This window comes from Loxodonta africana, chromosome 22, assembly GCF_030014295.1.
Source record: "Loxodonta africana isolate mLoxAfr1 chromosome 22, mLoxAfr1.hap2, whole genome shotgun sequence".
NCBI lineage: Eukaryota > Metazoa > Chordata > Mammalia > Proboscidea > Elephantidae > Loxodonta > Loxodonta africana.
Window position 1 is genome coordinate 50,919,082 of NC_087363.1, and position 6,000 is coordinate 50,925,081.

Sequence of the window (6,000 nt, forward strand, 5' to 3'; positions counted from 1 at the left end):
CTGGAAAACATTATGGATGAATATGAGACTTACCTTTTATTCAGTTTTCAGGTAATGCTGGGTGTAGACAATGGACCCTTAATCTTCTGGAGATGGCCACTGGTGCAAGAGGAAGAACTCTGGAGCCACATGAGTCTGTCTCAAAATGTTAATAATACTAGCTGTGTGATCTGAGGTAAGTCCTATAACAGCCCTGAACCTATCAGAACTTGGTCTCCGGAGTCCAGCAGGCCTGGTTTTGAATCTTTTTTTTTTTTTTTTTGCACTTTAGGTGAAAGTTTACAGCTCAAGTTAATTTCTCATTCAAAAATTTATATATTGTTTTGTGACATTGGCTTCAATCCCCACAATGTGACAGTATGCTCCCCCTTTCCACCTCAAGTTCTCCTTGTCCATTCTTCCATTTCCTGTCCCTTCCTGCTGTCTTACAGTGCTTTTCGACAGGAGCTGCCCATTTGGTCTCGTATATTTAATGGTAAAAATATGGAATGCTTCACAAATTTGTGTGTCATCCTTGAGCAGGGGCCATGCTAATCTTCTCTGTATCATTCCAATTTTAGTATATGTGCCGCCGAACTACTCTCTGAAAAGAGTAGTTCTAATAACAATGCATATTTCCAGGCACAGTAAAGGATTTCTATCCATATATTTCATACCCTTTACTATAGAGTGTATAGTGAGGAATCTGTTGATATGATCACATATCACTATATACAAACTCCAGATTTTAAAATACCAGATCATTCCTTCTAAGATTTACATTCAAATTAGTTTTGGCTTAAATCTAGAAAAATAAAAACAATAGGGAAAACTGTCAAGACTAAGTGTTCTGAATTGAGTCCTAGAAGTCATACCAAAGACACATCTACACTGTTGGTGCAAAAATAAGATAACACTCTAAAACAATGTTAGTTTTCTCAGAAAAAAAGGGATGCCAGCTCTCTGGGACACAGACTCTGAGTGCTAGCATATCAGTCTCAAAGAAATTACCAGCATGCTGTGTTTGGTTTACTATCTCCCACCTTGCATTTTACAAACTGTATCAAAGCATAGAGTATAACAGCTCCAATTTCTTTCATAGCAACCGCACCGTGTAAGAAAAATTGACAGATTATCAAGAAGAAAGCTTCCAAAGTCACTGTAAATGATGACTGCCCATTATATCAGAATTGTAGGCCAAAGAGTCCTATGTAAAGGAAAGTGTAGGTGATCCACTGTACTGTGAACCACTGGATATGACAACGCTCTTCAGGATTGGTGGGCAAGGGGCACAACGCACGAAAGATAGCCTTTATCACTCTACGTAGCAGTAACTCCAGGTGAGAATGAAGATCTAGAGTTGAAGAATGTCTACTGATTTTTCTGAGTATTTGGGGCTATTATTCTTATTAATTCTCTAGTTGCTAGCTTCTTCTAAAACATAAACTACACAAAATATATCAGGTCCTTACATAAATTAATGAAGTTAAGCTAAATGAAACTCCAGCTGCTTTACCAGTAAGTACCACTGTTAACTGAGTTCAGATATACAAACTTGTCTTCTTTATCATGGAGTACCCGGGTGGTACAAACAATTAAAATGCTGGTTTGGCTAATTTTTCTTTGTTACCATAATACCCTAGATGATGCTTCTACTTGCTATAACCCCTTAGGAAAAGGGGTGTGAGAATATTCATTATAAACCCTAGGTTTGAAGTATTCATTACAACTATTTAAAGCACCAGCAACCTAGAATTTGAGACCTCTGTACTACATACACTTGGGTCAAATAATTTTTTCTTTAGTCATTTTCTTTAGTATAATTTGAGCTTACACAAACTTTAAAGAGAGATAAGTAGTGGCTGATCCATCAAATATATTCTGCTAAAACATGCCTTAAATTCAAAACCATATTTTACTGTCAAACATATGAATTAATATGCAGGGATCACACAGAATAAAAGATTCTGAAATGTATTTAATTCACAGACTTATGCTGGAGAGTTTAATATCTACTGACAGTTCACCAAATATTTCATGTTATTTTGGTTAACTAGTTTGTTAGTTTTACCTTTAACATCACGAGATTGTAATTAAAAAAAAAAAAGGAAGCTATAGTCATGGTAAAAAGATAATCCATATCTTCAAAATCAAATGAAAGATAAAGATGAGGGATTAGGGAGGTGATTTTTTTTCACTGCATATAAGATAACAATGTGACCAAGTAAACCAACAGATGGTAGAAGACTCAAGTTAAACAGGTCTTTGACCATGTGAAATTTGGGACTGGCTTTAAAATATTTTTTAAAATAATTGTTCGTACATTCAACTAACTTTTATCAAATGTCAAATATATATGTCCAAGACATGCTGCTTTTTAAAATACAACAAGCATACTTATGTGATTTTTTTCAAGTAAAATTAATACTAGTTTAACCAGGTATTAATATACTCCATAGTTTTGTGGATGGGGGGCTCCAATAGTCACACAGGTAAAATGACTCACCTATGCTCATAGCTAGTAATTCCAGAGCTTGAACTCAAATCTTTTGATTCCAGATCTACAAATATTTCTTTTACAAAACAAACCTAATAATTCACTAAAAATGAGCCAGTTCAGGGTGCCCCAACATAGTCTCAGTTTTATACTTAGTAAAAAACAAAACAAAACCTGTTCCCACCAAGTAGATTCTAACTCATGGTGACTCCATGTGTGTCAGAGAACTGGTTATCTTGGCTGTAATCTTACAGAAGCAGAACACCAGGACCTTCTTTCACAGCACTGCTCAGTGAATTAGAACCACCAACCTTTCTGTTAGTAGTCCAGTATACATTTGTGCCACTCAGGTACCTTTAAATATGTAATAGTAGCTGTACTGATTTTTCTTCTGATTATAAAAGGCATATATTTTTAGGCAGAATTTTGAAAAAGAAAAAAAGCATAAAATGGAAAGTAAGTCCATAATCTTAGTGCTAAAATTATAAAATTGTTAATATTCTTGGATATATCAATATTGGACATCTACTGTTTTTCCCATTCACCCTTCCCTACTTCTTCAATTACGACTCATAGCAACCCTACAGGTCAGAGTAGACCTGTCCCACCGGATTTCCAAGGCTGTAATCTTTATGGAGTGGTGTAGCGCTTAAGTGCTACAGCTGCTAACCAAAAGGCTGGCAGTTCGAATCCACCAAGCGCTCCTTGGAAACTCTCTGGGGCAGTTCTACTCCATCCTATAGGGTCGCTATAAGTCACAAACGACTAGACAGCAGTGGGTTTGGTTTGGAATCTTTATGGAAGCACACTGCCACATCTTTCTCCCGAGGAGCTCCTGGTGAGTTTGAACTGTTAACTTTTCGGTTCGTAGCCAAGCACTTAATCACTGCACTACCAGATTTTCTCATCAAAATTATACAGTTGGGTATAACAGTAGGTGCATGCCCCTAATCTAAAAGAGGTTACAATATCACCACCAGCAGCACTAGTATTTTATTGAGCATGTCAGAGCCTGCACCGTTAAACCAAAACAAAACCAAACCCAGTGCTGTCGAGTCGATTCCAACTCATAGAGACCCTATAGGACAGAGTAGAACTGCCCCACAGGGTTCCCAAGGAGTGCCTGGTGGATTCGAACTGCCAACCCCTTGGTTAGCAGCCATAGCACTTAACCACTATGCCACCAGTGTTTCCTCTGCACCATTACTTTCAGAAAATGCTTCTTCACAAGTGTATTTGTTAGTTTTTCACTTGTTTTTGTGCTCTGAAACAGTTTTACAGCATAAAATTACTCATTTATTATTAATTTGAAATGGTCCTCCCATCCAGATGACATACTAGTGTATTTTTGGAGGAAAATGACAATTTTCAGGTTTTTCCCCTGCATTATTTTATCAATTTATTTTATTTTTTTTTTACTTCAATTAACTTACATAACATGTTGTTATGTTGTTGTTAGGTGCTGATGAATTGGTTACAACTCACAGCGACCCTACAAAAGAGAGAAGAATTACCCTATAGTGTTTCCAAGCAGCGGCTGGTGGATTTGAACTGTCAACCTTCTGATCAGCAGCTGTAGCTCTTAACCACTGTACCACCAGGGCTCCATATAATGTGTAGTATGCAAAAAATTATCTATTTCTCTAAAATTTTTAATCTTTTATATAGTGTGGAACAGACCACCAATTGCTCACATGCAAGTTCAAGTCGAAGATGAAAAAAAACAAGTCTAAGAGAGCCAAAGTGCAAGCTTGAGTATATTCCATAGGAATTTAGAGACCATATCAAAAATAGATCTGATGCATTGAACACTAATGACCAAAAGCCAGAGGAGTTGTGGGATGACATCAAGGACATCAAACGTGAGGAAATAAAAAGGTCATTAAAAAGATAGGAAAGAGAGAAAAGTCCAAAATGGATGTCCGAAGAGACTCTGAAGCTTGCTCTTGAATGTAGAGTAGTTAAATCGAATGGAAAAAATGATCAAGTAAAAGAGTTGAATAGAAGATTGCAAAGGATGGCTGGATAAGACAAAGTAAAGTATTATAATGAAATGTGCAAAGACCTGGAGTTAGGAAACAAAATAAAAGAATACACTTAGAATTTCCCAAGCTGAAAGAGCTCCAGAAAAAATTCAAAACTTGAGTTGCAATACTGAAGGATTATATGGGCAAAATATTGAACGATGCAGTAAGCCTTAAAAGAACATAGAACTGAATACACAGAATCACTGTACCAAAAATAAATGGTCAATATTCAACCATTTCAGGACATAGCATATGACCAAGAAACAATGGTATCAATGGAAGAAGTTCAAGTCGTACTGAAGACATTGGCAAAAAACAAGGTTCCAGGAATTGACGGAATATGTGCGTCAGTGTTGTATCATTTCACCATATTTATTCAATTTCTTTCCTGAGCAAATAATCTGAGAAGCTGGAATATACGAAGAAGATCACAGCATTAGGATTGGAAAAGACTCATTAACAACTTGTGATATGCAGATTTTTCAACAAACGGAAGCAATGCTGGAAGCACTAACTCATCTATGCTACGAAATTTTTAACACAGCTATCTGGCCAACCAACTGGAAGAGATTCATATTTGTGCCCATTCCATAGAAAGGAAATCCAACAGAATGTGGGAATTACCGAACAATAGCCATTAATAGCACACAGAAGTAAAATTTTGCTGAAGATCATTCAAAAATGGTTGCAGCAGTACATTGATAGGGAACTGCCAGAAATTCAAGTCAGATTCAGAAGAGGATGTAGAACCAGGAATATCACTGCTGATGTGAGGTGAATCTTGGTTGAAAGCAGAGAATACCAGAAAGATGTTTACTGTGTTTTATTAACTATGTAAAGGCATTCAACTGTGTGGATCGTAACAAATTAAAGATAACATTGCGAAGAGTATGAGTTTTAGAACACTTAATTGTGCTCATGTGGAACCTGTCCACAGACCAAGACGCAGTTGTTCAAACAGAACAAGGGGATATCGCATGGTTTAAAATCAGAAAAGCTGTGTGTCAGAGTTGTATCATTTCACCACACTACTCGACGGCACTGGGTTTTTTGTATTCAATCTGTATGCTGAGCAAATAATCTGAGAAGCTGAATATATGAAGAAGAATAGAGCATTAGGATTGGAGGAAGACTTATTAACAGCCTGCATATGCAGATTACACAAACTTGCTTGCTAAAAGTAAAGAGAACTTGAAGTACCTACTGATGAAGATCAAAGAATACAGCCTTCAGTATGGATTACACCTCAACATAAAACAAAAATCTTCACAACTAGAGTGATAAGCAACATCATGATAAAGGGAAAAAATTCTCAAGCATTTCATTTTACTTTAATTCACAATCAATGCCCATGGAAGCAGCAGTCAAGAAATCAAATCACATATTGCCTTGGACAAATCTGCAGCAAAAGACCTCTTTAAAGTGTTAAAAAGCAAAGAAGTCACTTTGACGACTAAGGTTCCCCTGACCCAAGTCATGGTATTTTCAATCACCTCA

At 36.6% G+C, this 6,000-nt stretch overlaps 1 non-coding gene across 1 annotated transcript; it reads right to left on the minus strand.

Annotated features, from left to right (window-relative positions):
- Nucleotides 1-477: 477 nt before the first annotated feature.
- Nucleotides 478-582, minus strand: LOC111750647 (U6 spliceosomal RNA). The gene has a single exon (XR_002785749.1). It is a non-coding gene; the product is annotated as a U6 spliceosomal RNA (small nuclear RNA).
- Nucleotides 583-6,000: the final 5,418 nt, after the last annotated feature.